The sequence below is a fragment of the Ostrinia furnacalis genome, unplaced genomic scaffold (assembly GCF_004193835.3).
Source record: "Ostrinia furnacalis isolate ACB-3 unplaced genomic scaffold, ASM419383v2 OfSCF1198, whole genome shotgun sequence".
Classification (NCBI taxonomy): Eukaryota; Metazoa; Arthropoda; class Insecta; order Lepidoptera; family Crambidae; genus Ostrinia; species Ostrinia furnacalis.
The window spans coordinates 623,289-651,203 of NW_021131437.1; the positions used below are offsets into that span (position 1 = coordinate 623,289).

Sequence of the window (27,915 nt, forward strand, 5' to 3'; positions counted from 1 at the left end):
CAGCCCGTGCCGTGGTCGTTCGCATTTATAATATTAGTAGGATACAATTATGTAATGTAGAAACAAACAAGACAAAAAAAATGTATTGAAGTATACATGCAACGCGAATTTTTTTATACTTCAGCATATTTAGGACACCCGGCAGCGTGTCCTGCCATGATCAAAGAAAAAAGAACTCGCAATTTAGCAGGTACATTAAACGAGGTCACAAAATTCGGAAAGAACATAGCGAAATCTATTTATTCACCAATTTTCAAAAATTCCGGAAAACTTTCCAAGTAAAATTAACAAATAACTGGACTATTTACTCGTTTTCTATTGACGTTCATAAGTGCCACTTGTGGTCTAAACTGAATAAATATTTTTTGATTTTGATTTTGTTATTGAGCACAGAGACCTTATTGGTTATTTTTCCAGAAAATTTATATTTAAGTGCATAAATGTAAAAATGGCTTCATAGTGCACAAAATTGGCAATAGGTGGCATAATAATGGTTACTTTTTTAGCGCCTAGTTTGAAATGTGATTGAACGATGACAACTAACAACAGTTGTCAGTTAGGTAAAATTTTATTTTAGTTGGAAAAAGACAAAAAGTGGTAAATGGGTTAACGTGCGGGGGCTGCAAAATCATGTTGTGACGTCACGCGCGAATATTGGAAATTTTTGAAAATTTTAAAATGTCCGTAAACTTCTCGAGGCTCTATCTTCGGTAATACTGGATGGATCGAGGTGAAATAAAAACTAGTGTAATGTGTGTGATCTAAACTTTAAATTAAGTCATAATTTAACTTAATATTACAACTTATGCGTGTTGTCCATTGCCGCAGCGTTATTATTTTTACTTAGTACTGGTATACATTGTCGGTCGATCAACAATTTTACCGTCAGGTGACAACCTCAATTGTTTGAGGTATAGTTCTTGCAACTCACGAAGACGAGTGAGCTTTAGTTGTGTGTGTACGTGTACATGCACATAACGATAGTGTAATGTCTATAAAAACTTTTGAAAGACGAACAGTAGCGAGCCACCACACATGTAAAGCTCACTCGCCTTCGTGAATTGCAACAACTATATAGTAACTATATAAGTTGCTTACTTTGGAACTAGCTGGCGCTCTGTGAGGAATCGTCCAAAGATTTATTTTTTATTTAAATACTATTTACGCGAACGTAAACAAAACACTGCAGCGGTGGTCGAGCTTGGAACAGCACCTTAAGTGAAACACCGGCCTCAGTTCACTGGAGTTCCCAGAAACCCGCGATTAAACAACGAGCAATTAAAACATAAGTACACACGACAAATATCAAATATTTGTATCCTCCAAGCGGGCCATTTGACTTAAATATGCATGACGGAACATTGCTTTTGGTATTTTAAGTTGACAAAAACTTGGGAACATTAACTTCCGGTTAGCATTCAAAAGTCAACTGAAAATAAATGTAATTACGCCTGTTATTGTGTTTTATCTTTATAAATGACCAAAGGATATTGAATTTAGAAGATCTTTTTCCCATGATTACATCCCAACTAATATTATAAATGCGAAAGTAACTCTGTCTGTCTGTCTGTCTGTCTGTCTGTTACGCTTTCCCGCTTAAACCTCGCAACCGATTTTGATGAAATTTGGCATAGAGATAGTTTGAGTCCCGGGAAAGAACATAGGATAGTTTTTATCCCGGTTTTTGAAACAGGGACGCGCGCGATAAAGTTTTTCTGTGACAGACAAAATTCCACGCGGGCGAAGCCGCGGGCGGAAAGCTAGTATCCAATAAGTGTCAAAGATGTGGAAGTAGGAAGGCCAACAATGACTCGTGAAGAGTTGAATGGAGAGTGACGGAGACCACGTTAGGCGTACTCAATGTAGGGCATTTTAAAATAATACTCACAAAAACATAACCCTCCTTCTGGCGCAGTCGGGTAATTAAAAGTTAGCCCTAGTTGACAATCATGTTTAGTCAGTTTATAATATCAGCTCAACAGTCGTCTGTCACATAAAAGAACTTTACCTTATCCAATATTTGTCAAACCCAAAGAAACAACCAAACGAATCAATGAGGGCTATCATTTTTATCAACAGTTGGCACCCCTGGCGATTGACAGGACCTTACTCTACAGTGGCGCCATCTTGATGAGTGCAAATGCGATAGTCCTCCTACTACCACTTTAGCGCTCACCAGTTGGTGCCACTGTCTTCGCTACTAGCAAGTGACAGGACCTTACTCTACAGTGGCGCTAACTGGTAAGCGCTACAAGGATAGCCCTCATTGCACAGGTTAAACAATCGATGCCACGCCGATAATGAACCGACAAAAAGTTTAGAGTGACCGACAAAAAGGAACCGGACCAATTTGGCCGGCACAAAACAACCAGTCGACACTTGTCAGCGTCACTCCAATTGCCAATAAAAATATGACATGCCAAAGTAATAGGTTTCACCCGGCTTTTACCCGTGGTCCCCCAACATGTCCCCCTGGTGGGTCCACGGGTAATTTTTTTTACCCGTTGTCCCACCGTTCTGAACAGTGTTTGACAGTGGGTCTACGGGTAATTTATTTTAGCCATGGTCCCACCGCACTAAGTGGCAAACATTGCTTGTCACCTAGCCTAGATCTATAATATTATAAAAAAATCTATAATTAATATAGAAAATAATTATAGGTAAGTACGGCACCATAATATCTTTATACTATCTTCACATCACACATGTGGGTTAAAGTCACTCATATCCTACTTGGCGTTTGATATTTCATCCCAGACATAGGTGACATGCAATGTTTGCCACTTAGTGTGGTGGGACCATGGTTAAAATAAATTAGCCGTAGACGTTAGACCCACTGGCAAACACTGTTCAGAACGGTGGGACAACGGGTAAAAAAAATTACCCGTGGACCCACCAGGGTAGGGTTGCCAGGTCCAAAAACACAAAAGCCGGACTATGTGCTTCATTTGGCCGGACATTTTACCCTAAAAGCCGGACATGCGACGGGGGGTGCAATTAGTGAGCTCACGTGTGAGTACTATCATCATCGGTTGCCTAACGTCCTGATGCGTGCGTGCCTTATTCTGTGGCTCGACTTTCGCCTGGCGCGGCAGCCAAATAAAAAGCCGGATATCGGTTATTTTGGCCGGACACGCAATCAAAAAGCCTAACTATGTCCGGCTTTATCCGGACGCCTGGCAACCCTACACCAGGGGGACATGTTGGGGGGACCACGGGTAAAAGCCGACAGCAACAGCACAATCAAAAGTTTGTATGTTTTCTAATTTTTTGTCTTTTTTTGGCATCTTCACCAAAAATCAGGTTCGTTGTAATTTAAGCCTTGTGTTTCATCTTTATAAATTACCATAGACTTTTGAATTTAGATCTGTTTTCCTATGATTACTTAATCCAATAATCATTAAGGATGTGCAACTTGTGCAAGTAGAAAGGTCAATAATAACGTATGAAGTCGTTGTGTTCTTGGATGAAGATCAAAGATATTCACCAAAATGTTAGGACTGATTGACAGGCAAGGATCAGACAGTCTCAGTGTCAGCTCAAGAGTCATCTCTCACACAATACGATATAACTTTAACCCCAATGTTTGTCAAACCACAAAAAAGAACCAAACGAATCAATTGCATAGGTAAAACAATCGATGCCGCGCCGATAATGAACAAGTTTAGAGTGACCGACAAAAAGGAACCGGGCCAATTTGGCCGGCACAAAACAACCAGTCGACACTTGTCAGCGTCACTCCAATTGCCAATAAAAATATGACATGCCAAAGTAATAGGTTTCACCGCCGAGCCTGTCTGCACCAATCAAAAGTTTGTCCGTCCGGACGGGAACGATTAGAATAGCCACATCGGAACTGGGATACAATAACAGTGTAATAAAAAAGAGGTTTTTTGCTAAAGGTGGTGCCACAGAAATGCGATATGGGATTTACGAAGTTATTGATCACATTTCATGCATTATGTGTTTTCAAGTTTATACAAATCTAAATCAAGTGGCAGTGGGCGGGGCACATAGCTCGTAGAGACGATGGCCGTTGGGGCAGAAAAGTTCTCGAGTGGCGACCACGGGCTGGAAGACGTAGTGTGGGCAGGCCTCCTACTAGGTGGACCGACGATCTGGTAAAGGTCGCGGGAAGAGCCTGGATGCGGGCAGCGCAGGACCGTGCATTGTGGAAAACCTTGGGGGAGGCCTTTGTCCAGCAGTGGACGTCATTTGGCTGAAACGAACGAACGAAGTTTATACAAACTGACTAAGGCTGAGTTGCACCACTTAACTTTGCCGTTAAATATAACGATAACCGGTGCATTTTGTAAGGAGTTTGACAGATTTTTGACGTTTGTCAAAGTTAAAGTAAGATGGTGCAACCCAGTCTTAGTATTTACCTTAACCAGTCGCATTTCAAAATAGATATTTCACTGCAATCGCACCTGATTTTAAGTGAGATGCAGTGTACGATGGTGCATACCTGTCATGTTCCTATTCACTCTCGCCTTGAAAATGCCCGTATTATAGATATTGCATTGGGCCACAAACAATCCGTTGCGATGCGGCAGCACATAATGCACTGGACGTTCTATTGTCATACCGTTGCTTTTTACTGCGATTTTAAATGAACAATCTTGCATTTTAGGTCATACGCAGAACGTAATTCTTTTGGCTGAACTGAAAAGAGACTGCCTGGTGCAGGCTACAAGGCGGTAATGCGGGTAGAGATTGTCTTGTCTAAGCGAAAAAGATATCATATTTGAAACCATCATCATCATCATTTCAGCTTGATTCACATTTGTTTAAAGATAGATTATAACTTATAGTAAGATGAGTCGTCGTCCCATTTGGAAGGACAACTCATTAAACAAACAATAAGCTCATTACAACATGTTATTTCTATAGCGTTTCAGAAAAGCGCGCATGTCTGCTGGTTAATTTTATAATTTAATAAAGTTTATTTGAACAAATTGTTACATTTGGTATCATCACAAGGTACAAGGTGTTGGCGACGTACCTAATGATGTGATACGGTTGAAGGTTAACGCCTATACTAGTTTTATGGTAAACTGTGTGACTCGTTAGTGCCCTCCACCGGACTTGCAGGACTCATGTAAGGTATTGCCATTCTTTTATATTGTTTTTGGAAATCATTAGTTTAACATTGTTTTTGTACATTCTTTCTGTATATTAATTAATATACAGTCTGTCAGGAAAACAAACAAGAAGAGCACGCTATTATACAACGATGCCGCACATAACGTTGCCGAAGACCTTGTTGCTCGTCTTTTGGACCCTAGTAGCAAGTAACTTTGATATCACATCCAATCTCCCCACCTCCCTCACTCTCTGGCACTCATTACGAATGCTAGTGGCGCCCCCTGCCGCGTACGAGATTCCCGAGCTCGTCACTCGTGGTCACTCATAAATTGATCGTATTAATTACCTAAATTGCTCCGTATGACAATCGCCCATCACATAATTGTAAGCCAATTCGATTACACCTACGCCAAAATAGAATTGCAATGCGATATTCGACTCTAAAGTACAAAACCCAAGCGCGATTCGTGCTCCGAACCCCGATGGAAGTAATATACGAGAGTTAGAATAATAATTAATAATTGTTTAACTAAATATTAATATTCGGACTATGGTTAGGGTTTAGCCTGAAATGGTTCGCAGATAGCATTCGGGAATGCAGTTCAGTTATCGAAATTAGAAACGTTAATTCGTTAAAATTGTCAGTGGGTTGAGTGTGAGTTTACATCAAACATCATCCACTAATGAGCGCGTTAAAAAATTTTATGAAAATTTTAGTTCTTGAACGTTTCCGCTAGGGGCGCTGTAAAATCCGTGATACATTAAATGTCAATTTTACGCACTTACTAGAGAGGACGTTTGATGTAAACTCACACTCAGCCTACAGATATCCACTCATAATGAGAACGATTAACAAAGAAAAAAAAAAACATTGATAAAGGCAAAGAATGTAAATTCATATTATGCTTCACGTAAGTACTAAGCATCCCAAAATCTCATAAATTAGGTAGGTATACCTTCCTGACAATGTTGCTAATAACTTGTGTTAGTTTTAACTAATAAACAAACCGGTGAACGGTAACAACTTAGAGAAAACCTAAATACATATACTTAACTCAAAGGTGACTGACTGACATAGTGATCTATCAACGCACAGCCCAAACCACTGGACGGATCGGGCTGAAATTTGGCATGCAGGTAGATGTTATGACGTAGGCATCCGCTAAGAAAGGATTTTACGAAAATCCACCCCTAAGGTAAAACGGGATCCACGCGTACGTAGTCGCGGGCGGCCGCTAGTAATGTACCTATATTTTCATTTTGCCTTTGGTTCAAACATTTGCCGTTTGAAACCGCCCTAAGACGGGGAAGGGGGGTAGCTAAGTCTTGTCAATGTGACGTCACAAGTTACGGGACTACATAAGTACACACACGCCGTAAGCCGTAAGTACTGTGCCTAAATTGGAGACGCAGCCATCCAAGATTCATGGCGTGTTTGAGAACGAAGACTTGAGATTGAGATTTGAGACGGGAATTTACGTAGTGATACGAGACGGTGCCCTATTCATGATACTCATTGGTTGAAAAGCTAAGGATATTTTTTCTATTGTGCCTGGAATAAAACTCATAAAAACTCATTTATTTCTGTACAAAAGCACTTTTACACATCCCAGTATTAACCCTACCACTGCTTCAGGACAATAAATGGGCCAGTGCTGAGAAGAAGCAGCGCAAGAAACAGACACTATTGTCAGCCTCTTTTTCAAAGGATTGCAGGCTTTAAAAATACATATAAATATTTATGCGAGCTAGGCAGTTACGCATCCCAAACATTTTTATCTTTTGAATAATCATCGACTTTTTAGTAGCCCTTTTTCATTACGGTACTTTTAATATGTGCTTTGAATTTATGAATGGGTAGTTGAATTTAAGAATGAGAATCTAAAGTTACAAGTAGGTAAAGTAACATGTCCAATATTATGGTTCTAAGCTTTTCCCGTTAGCTGACTTCTAGCTGCCTTAAATCAAATTAAAGTAACTTAGGTTCCTAAACTTACTACTCACAGGTTTTGCGAAGTTCGCACTAATCCGATTGACACATAAGTTTGGAGATGTGATTAGTTTTAATGATAGGATATTAAATTTAATATGACGGCGAATTTGTCGCAGTGGTTAAGATAAAATTAAAAAAAAAATCTAAATCAAAAATATTTTATTCAATTTAGACCACTGATGGTACTTATGAACCTCAAAATATAGTAAATAAATAACAGGTAGCCCTTATGGGACACTTTAAATGTCTCCTTATCTTTGTTTTCCTTAGTACTGCTAACAGAGGTCGCGAAATCGATTTCTTGACTATACCAACATTTGTGTGCTTGGACAGCTGTTTGTGTTGGCATTTTTATTATGAATATGTATGTGTTTGAAAATTATAAATCGTGGGTTATAATAATAATCGTCGTGGGTTCAATTCCCGCCTTAGGCAGTTCGATTTTTTCAAGTTATTTATAATTTTCAAATTAGTTTGAGATGCGACTCTTAACGCTAAAAATTAAATAACTATGTATGTGTTATTTGTTGTTTTTTTTTAACTCATATACAGTGTGAGTCACGTTAAAGTGTACATATGAAAATAGATGAAACTAAACCTATTTTTATCGACAAAAAAGAGGTCAAAAAATTTTTGCGTTTTTTTTTATTTTTTATAGAATTTTTTTTCTTCCTATTACTTATTGTAAAGAAAACGTAATAACTTTTAAACTAAGCGGTATATCCTGATAAAATAAAAACAGTAATAATGCTAAATAACAGGCGATACTAAAAAAATACATAAAATACACAAAAAAGGCCAACAAATAATAAAAAATAATACTTTTTGAAAAAAATGTCTCTATCCCTATCACAACGTTTGCAATGATCGTTTGAACTAAGCCTCTCCGGGCGCGCCATTCAACGCTTCGTTAACAACAAAACTGAAAATGGCTCTAGATTTAATGTAATTTTGATAAAGACAAGTTTGATTTCAAATAAAAACAAAAGATTTCGAAGTAAAATAAGCATTTTAGTTAAAATTAAAATTGTCTCTACCTGTAGCGGAGAATAATGTTGTGGCAGGCCTTTGTTCAAACGATCATAGCAAATGTTGTGATAGGGATAGAGACATGCGATTTTTGGTTTTACAAAGATAATACGATAGAGAACAATACAAAGTAATAAAAACCACCGGTTATAGGGGCATTTTTTGGAGAAATTTATAAAATAACCAAAAAAACACGAATTTTTAAGCCAATTTTTTTCAAAAAGTATAATTTTTTATTATTTGTTGGCCTTTTTTGTGTATTTTATGTATTTTTTTAGTATCGCCTGTTATTTAGCATTATTACTGTTTTTATTTTATCTGGATATACCGCTTAGTTTAAAAGTTATTACGTTTTCTTTACAATAAGTAATTTGAAGAAAAAAAATTCTATAAAAAATAAAAAAAAAATCTTAAAAAATTTTTTGACCTCTTTTTTGTCGATAAAAATAGGTCTAGTTTCATCTATTTTCATATGTACACTTTAACGTGACTCACACTGTATACAAGCAATAGGTAATTTGGGACTAAAATGGCGATGTATTGTGATACAATGTAGAGCGGAACAAGAACACCTTGCATTATTACATTCGCCAATTTAGGTTTCACAAGGTGCATTTAGTTAATGGCGTGATGTTTTACAATTTGTAAATGAATAAAATTTACTATGATGACTACGTCTTGTATATGGTAGAAAGGGCGGGCTAGGGAGAGGGCGCAATAAGGACGTAGCTCATTTATCAACCCGCGAAGGGATCGTAACCGTATCAACTCGAGGCGGTCATTTTTCTTTGTACAGTCACGGAATGAAAAGGTTCGTCAGTTTTCAAATTGATTCCTTCAACGAATCGCGAGCACATATTACCTTTTGAAACTATGTTACAGAATAATCTCGAGTTAGAGAAAATAATCTTTAACTGTTCGTCAGTAAAGTTCAAAATTATTCAGATCAAAGTTGTTTGACGATTCTTGTCAAGAAGATTATTATGATTGATAAACTAAAACCTTCTTGTTGGTTCAAACTGCCATTATTATTTCTTTTAAATAAAAAAAAACTATTGTCAGGATAGAAAAATAAACAAGCAAAACCTTATTCGTTAGCAAACGTCATATTTATTTAAATGTTAGCAGCACTGTTTCTTGCACTGTTATGTTGGCAGGTTTGACTCTCACAGTACCTATTAGTGCAAGCGAAAACCGACACTAAGGTGACGAACCTTTTCATTCCGCGACTGTACTTACGAAACTCCTGTGCAACGCACACTTATCCGCACCTCGCCAACCAAACGCCTCGCCTAGCGGTTGACACCGCGCGAAAGGCCATGACAGCTCGCGAAAGGCGATACGGTGTTGATCCCTTTCCGAGTTAATAAGTCTGCTATCTGCTATGACCTATATATCCTCAACACTTCTTTTATCCTACCACTGCGAGACTATCATTGAGCACTTGCTCAGAAGAAGCGCCTCAACAAATCCAGTCAACTCTGTCTGCGCGCTTGCAAATAGAGAATGTGTCAGGTTTAAACAATATTTTCAGAAGTGGTTACTTTACTGATCATTCTCATAATTTAGAGTTAATAGTAATTTCAGTGTTCCTACAGAGAGACGTTCATCGATTGGTTAGAGAGCTATTTGCATCTGTTTGCATCAACGTCTCCAGCGGTCGTGGCGATTTTGGAAAACGATAAATATTTCAGTAATAAAATTACAGTGTTTTTGTCCTTTTTCAATTGTCACCTATCAATTGATTTTTTAAATGGCAAATTCGATGTCCAGAGAGTCATGTCCATTGGTTACCGAGGTATTTACGTCACCGTGTCCACTGTCCAGTGTCCAGACATAGCGCGTCACTTAGCGCAGTTAGCGCCTGTAGTCGGTAACTAATGTAGTAACCCACGCGGCGTAATGATCGACAGTCACTTCGCCGCGGCTACTGAGTACTGATAGCCTTTCAGGTAGGGCTGGCCATTATGAAAAAGATATTTTCTACTATCAAAGTGTTCAAACTTGACCTTCATTGGTTGGGTTTTTGTGGCGGTCAAGCTGTAGATCCTGGCTACACAGGAGTTGCAGTGGTGGGAACGAGAGGTGGGAATAGTCCCGTACTATCAAAGTGTTTTCTTCTTCTTGTCCTTTGTCAACAATTTCGTAGCAATTGATTAATTTAAAGTTATTGGTACTTTCAGTGTCCAGAGAGTCATGTCGCTACGGCTACTGATAGCCTTTCAGGTAGAGCTGGCGATTTTGGAAAAAGATATTTAAATCTTTCAGCGATTAGAGCCGATTTTTACATCTAACAACCAACCCAAAGTAATCCTGTAACCTATAACTTAACTACGATAGCCTTTATATTTTATAGATATGTATTTACAAAAAAAAGTATTTAATTATGTTTATATCTGTTGTCTAGTACCCACAGTACAAGCTTTGCTTAGTTTGGGACTAGAAGCGTAATGTAAAATGTCCAATTGTCCAAGGATATTGATTTATTTATTTCTATTATTATTATTTGCCAACCCTACCGCTAAGCATGGCGGGGATGAACTAAATAGAAATTATAATCCGGCGGGCCGTAACTACGCGTTAACTTTAATTACCGGCCGCATTATCGCTAACTAATGTTTAAACGACGACAATGGGCATGCACACGCGAAATGCGCTCGCTGCACACTTTATTTTACAATTTTGCAACTATACGAACTCTTTAACGTTACACGATATAACGACACACTCCATAAAACGTCCAAATTTCTGGACTTTGTGGTTTACCTGTTTTCTATCCGCTTTACCGTGTCACTCCATTTAAAGGCCACCCTCTATAACGTCTAATTAGCAAAAACAAGAAATCTGAGAAAAGTCAACCCAAAAAAGAGATAAAAAAATTTAAAGCCTACTAAGTCATAAATTTGAAAAAATTAAAATTAACGATAACTTCTAAACTACGAAAAATCGTAGAACATACATAGGGGTGAAATCGATAGGTCTAATCCTCACCTATCACCTGCCTTCGGCTTGACACCTTACAAGAACCACCCTGTACACTGTATTTTAAGTTCGTGTAGTAATTAGATTAATCTCTAGTTAAATGTAGCTAACGAATGTAGGTGGACGCGATTGAAAAGAGGTAAGTGAAGTTTGCATATTATAGGAGGAAGTCTCTGGACTGAAACTAAGTAAGCGTTAATTTTATTGAATGAAAGATAGGTATTTGATAACTCTTTTTCTTCTAAGTTGCAAATTATTTAAATGAAAAATTAAGTTAAATGTTTAGGGAACCTTAATACTTTAAAATTCAAGTTCAGTGCAACTAAAATGTCTCACCATGAAATATAATAATAATAATAGTTACGGCTACGTACTTTAGACAAAACTTTTACTTATTATTCAGCTAGGTAATTGGTTTTAAATATTTTTTTAGCAAGACAAGGCCGCATTTGCACCTGATGTTAAGTGAGATGCAATTTAGGATGGTACATATCTGCCCTGTAAGTAGGTCTCGCCTATTCACTTTCGCCTTGAAAAGGCCCGGATTATAATTATGGTAAAAACTTTTTATTAAAAGCCTAAAGTACTAACAGACTGTATAACCCCTGGTAACAATGCCAAAGGACGTAGTAGTAGGTGACCCATGCCTCGGCTACCACGTACAGTCAGCGACAAACAGTTCGTGACATCCAAAGTAGCCAAAAAGTTGTTAGTAGTGTTAACACTTAATCGAATTGTAACTAAGACAGACGTGTTTTACGTGTTTTATTCACAGTTGGAATAATGGTGTGTCCACACTGGGCGAACAGGCTCGCGCGGAAAACTCAACATCCTGCTCACTCAAGAGCAGGGTGAGCAGGATGACCAAAGTGCCGCGCGAGCCCGTTCGCCCAATGTGGACGCACCATAAGATTGTGTTATTCAACTTTTTGGCCCCTTATGGTGTCACGAACAATTTGACGCTGACTGTACAATAATGGTAGAAATTAGAAAACCAACCCTTAGTTGCATACCGGTTGAACTTTGTATTATGTATGACATATTAATGAACTAGTGTCTCCGTACTTGACGTTGTAATTAGAGGCATTTTCTATATCAATTAACGAGTGCGTACTTACATTGAAATATTTTAATTACCACTGTCTATTTAATAATTAATTGTGCGTTTCTACAACGGTCTTTGGTGTCCATATTATACGTCATATACAGGTGGATACTTACTTATCTTACAAAGATTTGATTTCTAACATTTACCTAATAAACTAAGTAAGGAAATTTAACGACAAATACATACTATCGGCAACAGTGTTAACTGCCCATTGCCAGTCATGTCATCTCGTTCTATCGCAAAGAATCACCATTTGATTAGAGCGAGAGCAAAAACGGAAATGGATAGTTAACAGTGTGGTCGTGTGTACATAATATAATAACCCAGTCTTTACAATAAAATTTTAGCAAGGAACAACATACACAAAAATCGACTTAGAATTTAATATGATACACTGGTTTTCAATTTTAAATCTACAGTTTTTGATCCACTTATGCGACTTGTACTCACTAAGTATCTCTACTCGCGCAGTCCACCAATAAGTACTGAAAAATCCGTTCGCAAACCGAATTTCATGTAAACTAAGTTAATAACAAAGATTAACTTAACATGCATTAACAAATAAATAATACATAATTGCTATTTCAATTTTAAAAAAAAAATATATTAAAAATTCCTCAGAAGAAAATAATAATATGAAAAGTTACTTTAGATGAAGTAATTGCTTGCTTCTGAAATATATGTGGTAACGACGGACAACTACGGAACCCTACACTGCGCGTGGCACGACACGCACTTGGCCAATTTTTGAAACATTCAGTCGAAAAAGTAAGTAGTTCAGATTTTTATTATTTTTTAGCCCTGTAGGTACATAAAACGTATACAAAATATACGAGTAGGTACGTCCCAATGCACTCACCTCGTTCATTACAAATTAAACACTAACTCGACGTTGACAGCTATCATCTATACTAGTATTATAAATGCGAAAGTAACTCTGTCTGTCTGTCTGTCTCGCTTTCACGCCTATACCACTGAACCGAGTTTGATGAAATTTGGCATAGAGATAGAGTCCCGGGAAAGGACATAGGATAGTTTTTATCCAGGTTTTTGAAACAGGGACGCGCGCGTTAAAGTTTTTCTGTGATGGACAAAATTCCACGCGGGCAAAGCCGCGGGCGGAAAGCTAGTACAAAATAAAGATGTCGCCGCTGCCCTCGACTGTATTCGAACCCACACCACACGTATAATTGGCACAATATAATTACACACACTCGTCCATTACGAGCTATGGGCCTGTAATTTTTTCCAGTCGTGTACAAGTATATAATATACAATGGAATTATTAGTTCTTTTCATGTTAATTGCCTTTATGAGAATCCCGTTTTGCGCGAACCGTTGGTTTCTGTTAAGTACTAACACAATAAAATGAAACATTTTTATTGTTTTTCTTTGTGGACTAACTAGCGGCCGACCGCGACTTCGTACGCGTGGATCCCGTTTTACCCCCTTAGGGGTGGAGTTTCGTAAAATCTTTTCTTATCGGATGCCTACGTCATAACATCTACCTGCATGCCAAATTTCAGCCCGATCCGTCCAGTTCCCCAAATTAAATGGGAAAAAGTACAGAAGAAGAAAGAAAAGGAAAACAAAAATATGATTCTTTTGTATATGTTGCTGTGTAAAATATCGTAGGACATTATTATAAAGAAAAGATAAGACTGTACCAAGTTTCTGGAAATTTAAGAATTCGAAAATTCAGTGGCGCATAACCTTTTAGCCATCATCACCTTAGAGAAATTAATTTCAATAACCGAAGGTAAAATGCACGTAAATAATAGAGAGCCTATTTGCATTGAAGTAGCAGAAATATAAGGCGATAATTATACTAACGCTGGACGTCAAAGGAAAACGCGGTAAAAGAAATGCAACCTAATTGATTTGTGATTAGTGAGCCAATTGGTTTATATTACCCGCTATTAGCTCTACCCGTGACTTCGCATGAGTGAAAATCCTTTCCAATAATCCAAGACACCTCATTTACATGTAACTGCATCTAGTGAAGGGGTCAAGTTATATCTCAGTCATAGAGAGATGCCAACAAATGCGCTGAGTTCGAAACTCAGTGTCGCATTAGAAATTCACACACACAAAGTAATCAATCAAAATCAAAATCAAAATCAAAAATATTTATTCAGTTTAGACCACAAGTGGCACTTATGAACGTCAATAGAAAATAATAAAAAAAGAAAAAGGTAGCCCTTATGGGGCACTTTACATGTCTCCTTATCTTTTGGGCCCTACCAGCGCTTCGAGACAAACATATGGCAAGTGCTGAGAAGAAACGCCGGAACAAACTCAAAATATGTGCTCATTATCCACTGCGGTATCAGTACTCAACGTTCGAATAATCTTTAGTACTACGCATGCAATGTAAACTGTTGACATTATGTCGTCGCTGCTGTCATCATTGCTGTCACGAGCAATGTGTTCTGTTTTTGGGCATATTGCTGCGACACCGGCCCCGCCCCCTTGTCACATCTCCCTTTAGTTTCTGTGATCTGTGATCTCAGTACATGTATATGTATATCGCATTAAAATGGGGTTTTGAAAAAAGCCCTTTGAGGGTAGACATCAGCTCAATGTCGTCAACCTGACTAGGTCATTCAGACTGCAGGCATAAAGTGCCCGCCGTAGCAGCAGCATAATATCTTATTTCTCTTTCGGATAATCAGGTTTACAATAAAACCGTGCTATGTCTTAAACAAACACAAAGTAGGTACGTGCTGCAACTGGGAATTAAACCAAAACCCTCGAAGACTGTCACTGGATCACTGTAGAGTTTGATTGCTATTTTTAGGGTTCCGTAGCCAAATGGCAAAAAACGGAACCCTTATAGATTCGTCATGTCTGTCTGTCCGTCCGTCCGTCTGTCCGTTCGTATGTCACAGCCGTTTTTTTACATGTTATTTTCACTGCAACAAGTTGCCTTCACCGCGCGCGCAATATACTTAAGTGGTCATGAAATATCATGAAAATCACTCGCTTGTCACTAACAAGACTGACTTGGGATTCGAGAGTCGATCTCTCTTGAGATCCCTCTTGAGTCAGGACTCAATAGGCCCCCGGTAATTACTCCACCGTTCTTGTGTCATCGGGTGGATTTTTGTGGGTTTTTTTTGATTAAATCTCGTCAATAAGTTATTTACTTAATTAAGGAAATTAAGGCCGCCCTCATACGAGAACTTTTTTGCGAACGGTAGCGTGGCCTGTAGGCATTGGCCAGGCTTAGTGTGAGTAATTTACATCAAACGTATTCGATATCAACTGCGTAAAAAATTACATTAAACGGATTTTACAGCGCCCCTAGCGGATACTTTCAAGAACTAAAATCTTCATAGATTTTTTTGACGCACTCGATATCGAATAGATTTGATGTAAACTCAACTAAGCCACCAAGACTTCCTTTCAAACTAGACTAAAATGTTTTTCCAACTTAGGGTATTTACGTATGTGGGGACGTTTTTATAAGTCTATTCCCGTTTCACATAGGTAAGAAAATATACAAATGCATACAAAAATACATATTCCGTTACTCGGAACTATGCGATTGGTACGAATTCGTATGCGAATCGGAATTCGAATGCTTCAAAAACCCGCCTCTGTAGCTCTCTGGAAATTGGATATCTCAAAAGTTAAAGCACAATCGAACGCCTAGCGACAGAGATGGGGTCAAAAGCATAAACACTTGTGAATTACAAAGTTAGCTTTGTAAGTCCAACTAACAAAGACTGATAGGGTAAAAACTCTTTTATGGACAAAAGTGCAGCCTTAATACAGGCGCGTTTCACCTCAGGCATGTCCAATAGCTGAGAACCGCGCCAGCCAGTCAATCAAAAAAGATATGTCTGCGCGAACTTTCGATTCACTAGTCATCAAAGCTAGGTGCAGTTAATTCAACCGAGCCCAAATGCCTGCACACACAAACACTTGCCCAGGAATTCGAATCCGCGACCGCTGGCTTTGTAATGGTGGAAGTGAGCACAAATAAAGAAATTGACTGTTTGTTTTAAGGCTGGTACACAAAGAGTGAAGATGCAGGAACGCTAGATTATTTGACTGGGAATTGAAACTTTGAGGTAATAATTGAACCATCTTCTTCTACAACACGTTAGAAGTCACCATGCGCGTCTCAAAACGCTCTATAAACGAACTGTAAAGACTCAAATATAATTAAAGTGCCCACGTTTGCGCCGGGCCTATCCCAGTCCGTGAGGAGCCGTCCCATGGTGTTAATATGGTGATTGGTTATTAGTAGGGCCGGGCTCGAGCTTGCACACTTGCAATCTGCTTGCAGTTTTACTCTTATTTTAACGCAGGTGCTGCATACAAGATTTTACTTTTCATCTATTTATTTTAACTCTATTACAACGCTATTACGCACTTAGTTACAGTGACATGATAATGTGTTGTGTACTTGTGTACAACGTGGTATTACAACAATTGTAAAAAGGGTACTTATACCCAACATTGATGAAACAAAGGCTGGCCGTAACAGCGTATTACATACACTTGAAAATTTCGACGGGTTCATCCAGTGTCCAAGTAGCAAGTAGCTCAGTTGGAAGAGCAGTCGCCCGGTAAGCGGAAGGTCGTGGGTTGAATTCCCGCCTTAGGCAGTTCGATTTTTTCAAGTTATTTATAATTTTCAAATTGTAGAGACGTAGGTCAGGGGTGGGCAACTGGTCAATAATGAAAGCTTTAGATTTGACAAAGATATTTTCATTCTAGTCATTGACTAGACAACTTACTAGCCACCGTCACAGAAACATCTGAAATAGCTACGTAACTCCAGAGTCGATTGACACCATTGGGAAAAGAGAAAAAAAAAATCCTCCTTTGCAAAAATGATGACAGAGAGGTAACAAATAAATAAAGGTGTGACCAATCTCGAGAAGGAATATACATGGATACTAATGGACAGTATGCATTTATGTATAGAGGCCTGTTTACTACTTTCTAATATAATATTTGATAAGATGCCGAGAAGCTTGGGAAGTGGCACCAAGACCGGCATGTCGGTAAACTAAGTAATAGCATTGCTATTGTACCTAAGTACAATTGCAATGGTCATACGGAGACTTGCTTGGTTTTATAAGTCAAACTACCTTTTGCCCGCGTGAAATTGTGTCACAGATCGGCATAAATTATAGCCTATATGTTAAACTGGGTTACAAACAATAATACTGTAAAGTTTCAACAAAATCCGTTCTGTAGTTTTGCGTGAAAGAGTAACAAACATCCAGATATCCAGACATCCAAACTTTCGCATTTATAATATTATTATAGTAGGAAGTAGGATTAGTAGGATAGTAATCATCACTTTACCAACACAGTAAAAAGGTATTCATTCCGTGTGAACTCAGCCTATGGCGATGGTTTCTTCATTACAAAACACCTACCGCGGTCAGTAGCACTTTCGCAGCCTTCTCGTTAAGTTATTAGAACGCCTTTCACAGCCTAGGCTCTAAACGACCAATAGTATTTAGCGGATTAAAAATTCTAAAACTAATCAACAATTGAGCAGCAATTTTCAAATAAGGCCGCACGTTCACTTCAGTAATTATACGGGGTGCTCGGGGGGGTTGGGGGTGAGGGGGTGCGAAGTGAAAGCGAAGCAATAGTGGTAGGTGGTGCCCTCGGCGATTTATTGTTTTTAATAATAACGTGAGCCCGTCACAAAGGGAACAAAAGTTGGCGGTGGAGCGGCGCGCGGTACACGCAGCCACGAAATGGTAGAGCGCTTTGGAGACGCACTTCGCTCCCTTTCCCCGCTTCAGAATCGTGACGGCCCAACGCCCTTACCAAACCAACACATACTGACTGACCATGACTACCTGAAAGCTCCCTGGCATCCAGGAACCGCCCGCTCGCTGGTCGTTCACTGGGCCTCGACCAACGTCGACTCACCCGGTAGGCTAGTACCGCACCGAGGGCGGGACAGAGGTGCCAGATACAAGCCTCAGGTCAGTCCATCGCCAAAGCGACGCCTCAACCACCGACTGGCAGTAGCCAGCCGAGAAGAAGCACGGGCCATGAGCACCAGCTCGACGCCCGAACCGGCTCAAGAGTCGATGCACTAGGATAGATTCGCTCCCTTTCGGTTCCCAATCTTATTCATCCCGCGGCGCACTGACAGAAGTATTTTCGCCTGTATTCACAAACGATGCTTGCTTAAGTGAAGCAGCAAATCGAATGCACAGCGTTAAATAGAGCTCACTGTGAGACCTCATAGTAATGTTTGTGAATACGGGCGTTTGTCACGGCGCCCTTTCTTTTGAAAAAGATACAGTCGAAAGACGGGCGGGTAAAGAGTAAAGAGAGAGACGTGGGAGGGGTAGGGTATAAACGGTTTTCAAGAGCCAACGCGACGTAAGGCAGGGTACTCACCTGCCATGTAGCACGTAACGTAGCATGTAACGTAACCAACCTTCAAGTGAGTACGGCTTGTCCACGGTCATCGCGTATCTGGCTGCGAGTTCCTGGATCCTACTGCGAGCCGCCTTTGTGCTCGCAGTGATACTGCCACTCGGCGGGTCGCTACGATCTCCCTGCGAATCACGCGGGAGCAGCGGGCTCGTGCCTGATACATTACATGCTACACGGCTAGATGAGTACCCTGTTTAAAGAATTGACACACAGGGGCGCTTTTCTTTCTACGGCGCGCTAGTGCGCCGCGGCTACACTTTGGGAACCCCTGGAATAGAGCATTTCAATGCAAAGCCAATCCATGAGACAATACATACAGGGTGGCCAAAACAGTGAGGTCTAAAAGAAAAATTTAGATTCCTTACCTCAAGGTGTACCTAAATCACCCCCATGTATATTATACGATTGTGCTTAGTTTAGGAGATAGAGTTAATTTTGTGATATTTTAAAATTTTATGACCTAGTAGGCTTTAAACATTTTTATCTTTTTTTTGGGTTGACTTTTTTCAGATTTCTTTTTTTCGACAGATTTCTTATGAATTGCAGATGTTTGAAAAAAATAATCACCTTCCTATCTTTGATTCAAGATACAAAAGTTTTGCTAGAAACATTAAAATCACGCTTTTATCAGAACGCTATCAAATTTTCAACTTAAAAGTTTAAGTAAAAAAAAGTACTTCCATAGGTCCAAAACTATTTAAAAAACTGCGCCGTTTCCTGAACTTTCATAATAATACAAAAAAACATGTACTTAATAGGCCACTATTTCCTGTAATCGGTCCACTAAAGTGGTAAGTCGGAGATTTCGTTACATGTTTTTGACTTTCTTAGAGTGAATTAATATTGGGAATCCTCTAAGTTTACATTACGTAGAACAGATTTAAAGCAGTAACTGGACAGAACATGTTTTTATTCTCAACGAGGAAGCTCTTGCCCTTCATCACACCTGGTGGAAACTGATGATNCGCAGTTTTTAAAATGGTTTTGGACCTATGGAAGTACTTTTTTTTACTTAAACTTTTAAGTTGAAAATTTGATAGCGTTCTGATAAAAGCGTGATTTTAATGTTTCTAGCAAAACTTTTGTATCTTGAATCAAAGATAGGAAGGTGATTATTTTTTTCAAACATCTGCAATTCATAAGAAATCTGTCGAAAAAAAGAAATCTGAAAAAAGTCAACCCAAAAAAAAGATAAAAATGTTTAAAGCCTACTAGGTCATAAAATTTTAAAATATCACAAAATTAACTCTATCTCCTAAACTAAGCACAATCGTATAATAAACATGGGGGTGATTTAGGTACACCTTGAGGTAAGGAATCTAATTTTTTCTTTTAGACCTCACTGTTTTGGCCACCCTGTATATCCAATCAAACATTAGCATACCATTGATTGGGCAGGGCATGATGACACCACAAATCGATTGACAGACTTTTTAAAATCTAACATAAGACGGTACTGTATACTTTTTAAGGTAAAATACTCGTACATCAAGATGCGATCACTGCTTCGGTCAAGAGATTTTAGAAAATTAAAACATGATTATTAAATCTGCCAATAATGTTTAGGGATTTCTGCAATTATGTAAAAATAGAATTGCTATGAAAAAACGTAATACAAAAATGCTTGTATGAAAATGAGCATAGCGTAGCTACTACGAAATGAAATCTGTCCAATATTTTGTCTGTAGCTCAAACATATTGATGGGGATGCTACGAGAAGTTGCTACGGATGGAGCGCTACAATCTACGAAATCTATTCTACTATTTGTCTATTCGGATTGTAGTGTAACGCGTGTAAATAAATAAATAGTATTATGTTATAATCCAAATTCCCGTAATGAAGAGTGGTAAAATAATATTTAATATCTAAGTATTAAATTACCATTGATCGCACTAGTAGTAACCATAAATGCAGTGACTGTTTTTTTAAGTAATGCAATTTATTTAATGTTCTAATTTATTATGCCTCATCCACAAACGCAGCAGTTTCCCGACTCCACACCACCGGTCCGAAGTCCCACTGGAGCGAGCCGCGGTCCCGATATTAACATTCGTACACAGCGACGATTCGAAAGCCATCGACTTTATACCCACCGCACAAGGTTCAAAACCCAACAGCCAGCGCTAGTTTGTATTTCATCCCGCAGTTCTTTTTGCGATTATTTCCTAACTTTCAAATGTCTATACCATTGTTTATATTATTGAGGTGATACTGAAATGTCAATTGGTACAATTAGAAACGAAATAGGTTAACGTTTTTGTGATATTTTTGGGCATGTTCGGTCATTAGAAGTGCGCTGAACTTGTTCAATTAGTAACCTAAGATAGTAAAAATATATGGCTGATCTAGTATAAGATATTCATGCTCAGGTTCTAAAGATCAAAGCGTGAGCCTCATAGACAATTAGAATTTTACCAGCAGAAACTTTCTAGGTGAGCAAAATGTTATTTGTAAGATGCATATTTCCAAAGAGATACCTAAATTATAAAAATGAGCTACATAAGCTGCTTTGGCAGAGCGCCAGACAAGTTCGCTGCGGTCAAAATAACATGTCACTGGCCTCTGAAATCTTCTTTACCTCAATGAGCTGTTAGATACCACCTTTTATCAATATCATCGTCAGGTCATCTAGCCTTCACAGCAGCAGTACAACACTCTAATTTCATCATCACAGGACGTCCACACTCCACAGCCTTCCCCGTGAATTCCAGAGTAGAACATCCGCTCACAAAGTGGACAAATGACCTCATAAAGATTGCAGGAAGGTGCTGGATGCAGGACTAATTTTAGTTATAGGTCATAATAATTATTTTTATGCCGATCTTAGAAATCATACTTTACTAGCTCGCATGGGTTACAGTTTGATATAAAAATATACAACTAATATATGTATACGAGAACTGTGTCTAAAAATTTGGCATTAAAGGTGGCGTGGACGGCAAAACGGTGGTAGTATTTCCGTATTTCAACATGTTTCGGTCGAACTAAAGAGATTAAAAATAAACTATATGTCGTTTCTTAGTTTTCCAATAAGCACGGCTCACGGCTTCAAAGGATTATGGATTTTAACAAATTTTCCCTCAGTAGGCTTCTTACGTCAATAAGATTGTGAAAACCAAATTGGAAATACGAATCTTCGAAGCAATGTTAATCGACTCTAACTGTTAGATTTTTTCTTCGTACCTTTATTATGTCTAATGTGAAATCTTAACTCTCAAATGGCACGCGAAAAAAGTTTATAATTAACCGGCGACTAACGTGTTAAGTCAAGCCCGAGCGGTTATTTCACCCTTGCACGCCGCAACGGCGCATTTTACTAGGGCAGACTGTGCAGGGCATGGCACCATTCGCAATAAACTAGAATACTTTCCCTATAAAAAGGGAAACATTTAATGAAGTGGGAAAATCTAGAGCATGTTTTTATGGCTTAGTTGTAATATAAAATAGATTAACAGTGTAATAAAGCTGCTGTATACAATTTAAATGAATAGACATTGTATTCTTTTGAATAAGCCGTGCTTAGTTTATTGTATTAACATTTGAACTAGGTTTTGGAAGAGAGAGAAACGTTGAGACTATTTTTGAAAGTCGCTAATTTGGAAATAAGATAAATGCTCGCCACTGATGAGGTGCAGGTTTTGACAAATATAATGTAATTCCACTGATTTGATTAAGTCACTATTCGAACCATGGAACCGTGGATGACGACAAGGACCGTAGGTACTTTTGCACAAAATACTATGTTCACCAAGTGACTTCCTTAAAGAGCTTATTATCTATCTATACTAATATAATAAAGCTGAAGAATTTGTTTGTTTGTTAGGTAGAACGCGGTAATCTCAGGAACTACTGGTCCGATTTGAAAAATGTTTGTGTTGGACAGCCTATTTTCGAGGATGGCTTTAGATTATCTAACATTACCCTACAGCCAATAGGAATGGACTAAAAAAAATGTTGCAAAAACGGGAAATATTATTCAAACTATTTTCACGCGTACGAAGTCGCGGGCACAGGCTAGTAATAAAAAGTTTTGCGGACATCAGAAATATTTTTTTATTGACCATGAAAGTAAAAGCTCCTAACATTTGAGAATCAACGTCACATTATCCTTAAAACTATCGAGTTACGAACCCAATACCAAACTTAATCCCTCTACGACGAACAACATAATTGTACAAGTGCAAAACAAAACTGATTTTAATGCCTTGGGGTGGGGCTAGCCGCTCCCCAGACTTTTACATTTACTTCCATAAAACATTTTAATGGAAAATCGATGGTATAATTCAATTACTGATGGCAGCAACTCGACGACCGGCCATTCTTTTCCTTTAAAGAAACAACGCAGATTGTGGCCGCAAAAAGTGTAATCTCATTTTATCGGGCCATTTCCTTAATGTATAAGACTGTTTTTTATATAAATAAAAATCTTTCCAAATTGGCTGAAAATAAGCCAGGTTCTAACTATATGTAAATACTACGAGGGCGGCACTGAAAATTTCGGGAATCAAGGAAGTGAAACAACATTACTATTTAAAAATGTATTTATTGCTTTTTAAAGTATTCTCCGCGAACTTTGACACATTTTTCCATACACGAAACCAATCATTGAAGCAACCATTGCATTCGGAAGTTTGGGTCTCCAAAATGGCCGTTTTGTAGGCTTCCACAGCTTCTTCAGGTGATGAAAATCTCTGACCACGCAATTTATTCTTAATTTTAGGGAAAGTATAGAAATCATTAGGGCTTAGGTCGGGGCTGTACGGCGGATGGACTAATAATTCTATGTTTTCTTGCTCTAAAAACTCTTTTGTTCAGTGCGCGGTGTGAGAACTCGCATTGTCGTGATGGAGGATGATGCGGCGGTTGCAGTTCTCTTTACGGAGTTCAGAAACGACCTGTGGCAAACAAATGCTAGCATACTAATCTGCATTAACCGTTCTTTGTCCCCCAAGAGGAATAGTCGCAACATGGCCGGTTTTGGAGACAAACGTGGCCACCATTTTTTTTGCAACACTCCGTGAACGAACAATTTTTGTTGGCTTTAATTCATTTTCGAACACCCAAACTCGTGACTGGTTTTTTGTTTCGGGTTCGTACGCGTATATCCATGATTCGTCACCTGATACGATGTTGTATACAGCATTTGAGGATCCTGCATGTAATCTCCCGAGAGTTCTGACGCACCAAGTAACGCGAGCCGCTTTTTGCTCTTCACAGAGCGAATGCGGTATCCATCGGGAAAACAACTTTTTTACACCTAATTGTTCATGCAAGATTATTTGTATTTGACTCATGCCAATGTCTAAAGTTGCCTGAATTTCGCGGTATATCACATGTCGATCTTCTTCAATCAGCTTACGCACAGCATCAACGTTTTCTTAGGTGACTGCAGTTTTTGGACGACCTTGACGGGGATCATCACTGAGCTTGACACGTCCACGTTGAAATTCAATAAACCAGCGATAAATTGTGGTTTTGGATGGGGCTTCATTACCAAATGCAGAAATCATCCGGTCAACACACTGTTTTTGTGTTAAACCACTTCAAAAGTCATAATAAATCATCGCTCTTGAATTTTCTCGAGTCAATTCCATTTTCTCAACGACTAAACAAGTTTGACAAGACCTTGTGATACGACCGAGAATCTTTTTTTAAATAAATAAATGGTATACGATTTTTAAAACCCTGGAGTTTGCAATTAAATAGATTTTAATATGACTGGAACAGTGGAAAATTCCATTCCCGATACTTTTAGGGCAGCCCTCGTATTCAAAGTTAAATAGGTACTTCTCCCACACATACTGGCCACAAAGAAAAAGGTCGGTTAGAAAATTTTCTATATCTTCAAATGTCCCTACCTAGCTTTATAAAACAAAACATACTGGAAAAACTATGCATCAAGGTAAAGTAATTCAAGCAGGTCTAATTAATTACAAATTCGAACGGATCGGGATCGGAAAACGGGATATTGTCGTCGTTTCAGCCAAATGACGTCCACTGCAGCCAAAGGCCTCCCTGATCAAATTCAAAGATCTGGTGAAGGTCACGGGAAGAGCCTGGATGCGGGCAGCGTAGTACCGTTCATTATGGAAAAACTTGGGGGGGATGTTTGTGTGTTAATAATAAAACACGTACTTCCCACAAAAAACTCATGAGAACAAGCCCTACCATAGCTGCTATTATAACTTGGCCTGTTTTCTACCGTGCGTCCCAACTGCGTAGCTCATTGTAGGTTTTTCATGAGTACCAGTTATCTCGGCTAATCGGATGCGCGATATTAAGCCTGCTTGTCAACGAGTGCAGTTAATGCAGATGCAGTTACTGGCGCACTGTGTGTTTATTTTTATTCACTTATTCCAGAGTAAATACAAATGAGTAGGTCACCTTCATAGAATCGCACCGAGCGCGGTTTGTATGTGAGCGCGCACGCACGCACTGACAAAATTTAGCGTGGATTAGCGGGGAGTTGCGCCGAATTTTGTCAGTGTGTGCGTGCGCGCCGCATACGTTTTAGCGCGCTCACATACAAACGCGCTCGGTGCGTTGCTATGAAGATGACCTACTCATTTGTATTTACTCTGCTTATTCAGCTTTATCTAGGTCACAATATGACAATAGCGAGTCGCAAACGTTTATCAAATACGTACCCTAGTATTACAAAATAAAGTTACACACACTCATTCATAAGGCTGGGTGCACACTACCTACGAGCGTTTAAATCTATCTTTGAATATTGATGCTCAAAATGATATAAATAAGAGGTATGTCAACCACCAAAACGCTACACGTAAATCGAACCCAGTTTAAATCAATGCCATAGTTATATTTAACTACCTTCTGACCACGGCATAGACCGCATGGTTTTCTTTTTTCCACACAAAGTTTATATCGCGCATTCTTCGATAAAAACACTTTCATAATATAAATTTTCACATTACCATTATTTCGCATAACACCGATTATGCATTTACTTAGTAAACATGATGCACATTATATTATGTCCTTTTATTCGAAATATCGATATCGATAAAAAAAATTGTTAGTTTTACATTAGAAGAACCACACACACAATATCCATACACTCAAATTAAGTTTCTAAAAGTATCTCTAATCAACACTTGGGCACCACACAAACACACGTAGGTACCTACACTCAATATAGCTTGCTTAATTAATAAACGTAAATCATCTATTCAAATTAAACTTAGTAACCGGCTGTTTTAAATTAAAAACCGCCCGCATTTTATTTTATCAGCCTGTTAAAATTCCATAAAAGCAACTCGAGGGAAGGGAAATACAATATTTATTATCGGGGAAGCGATTTCTTAGGAAAGCTCGTGTTTTCTTTGCAAATTAAACTATCCAATGAGGCGCCTGCACTTTGCTCCGAGCATCTTTAGTAATATTACAATTGTTTGAGTTGGTTCTGTTTTTATTTCTCGCCGGAGTGTTGAGATGCAATTCTTTATAGATTCTCGCCCGGTGCCTTGTTTTGTCATGACATGACATGGACAAAGGCTGCGCCATTAACTTATTACAATCGCTATATTATCGATTGTAACAAGTTGGTACATATTAGCATCAGGTTGGTAACAAAAATATGTGTAAACATTCAAATAGGTTTTTGTTATTTTAAGCAAATCAAAATCAATGAACTATAGTTATTTATTACACAGGTGACCTACCCTAAGCTCTACACGCGGACATGTACTAATGTCATAAGTGCCACTTGTGGTCTAAACTGAATAAATATTTTTGATTTTGATTTTTGTCTTACCTAGTAAGTTCGATGCCGAGAGAGCGCAGTTCTTTAAAATCTGGGGTACATTTTATTTCCATTAGTTACAAACAAGATTTTTTTATGCAAGACAAGGCAGGTATTGAACCGCAATCGCATCTGATGTTAAGTGAGATGTAGTTTAGGATGGTACATATCTGCCCTGTAATGTCTATTGATAATGATGTCTAAGATGTTCCCTTCTATAAGAGTCAGATGATTGGAAAGTAATGAAATAATGAGGTTCTACTTAGAAAAAAACCTACACTAAAAAGCAGAATAATAATTACTAATTACCTACTTATTTATTAGGACGAATTATTAATATTTATGTAGGTATACCATGATTGATACTTCTGGAGTCGGTGCCAAGATTATGAAACATGTAAAGTTTGCCTGCACCGACTCCAAAAGTATCAATCATGGTATACCTACATAAATATTAATAATTCGTCCTAATAAATAAGTAGGTAATTAGTAATTATTATTCTGCTTTTTAGTGTAGGTTTTTTGGAGTCGGTTTTTTTTTTTTATAAAATTTATTTATTTCTTGCTTTTTAGTTGACTAATTATTACCTTGATGTTACCACTGAAGGTAGGCAGTACATTGAGACCATATTCTTAATGTATATTATAAAAAAGTTCATCCCCAATTTTCCACCCTTGGGGGTTGTTTTTTTTATTATTAAATTTAAATGGGACCACCCTTGAGATATTACCTATACGCTGAAAAAAGATTTGTTCAAATCGGTTCATAATTGGCGGAGCTATCGCGTAACAAACATAGAAAAAAAAAACAAAAAAAACATACGGGTCGAATTGAGAACCTCCTCCTTTTTGAAGTCGGTTGAAAACGATTACCACGCGTACCCACGCACATCAACTTAATTACACACGATTTTTAATGACCCGTCATCCCATCGCACCCCCAACTTATCTAGTTACACTTTGTACGATCACGGGCGAACTCTAGTAATAAACATGCGACATACAACTGGGAATTTGATTACAGATATGGCTTTTAAAAACACGTCACTACCAAAGTAATAAAGAAACCCCATAAATTCCCCAAACATCTGGGTGATACATAAAACGATCGTCGTGTCTGTCTGTCCAGTTCCAATTACCGGCTTGTCATATGTACACTCGGCACGTCAAGTGTATCAGTTGCAGTGCAAAAGTCGATCTTATTTCCGCGGTGTAAGGGCGGCCTCAAGGTCACCGCGGTACGCCTGATGCGCTGGTGTACACTCGACTGTGCCCGGCGTCGCTCGAGTTTTCCATGGCGAAAATAATAAAAAGTTGATTGCCAAGGCTGAGATTTTGAATCAAATGTGAGTATTGATTGATATTCGTCTAACTCGGTATTTCGTACATCCGCCTATATTATCACACCGAACTTAGTACGAAGAGGAAAAGCAATGTGTGAGTTTCACTTTTGTGAAAAAAATGAAACGGCAACAATGTTAACAGCATTGTTGTGTTCCGGCAGTTAGAGGTAAGATAGC

At 38.5% G+C, this 27,915-nt stretch overlaps 1 protein-coding gene across 1 annotated transcript in view; it reads right to left on the bottom strand.

The window, feature by feature from the left end:
• The window catches only part of LOC114351807 (protein bric-a-brac 2-like), a 41,869-nt gene that overhangs the window by 13,077 nt on the left and 877 nt on the right, over nucleotides 1-27,915 (bottom strand). The window lies entirely within an intron of this gene.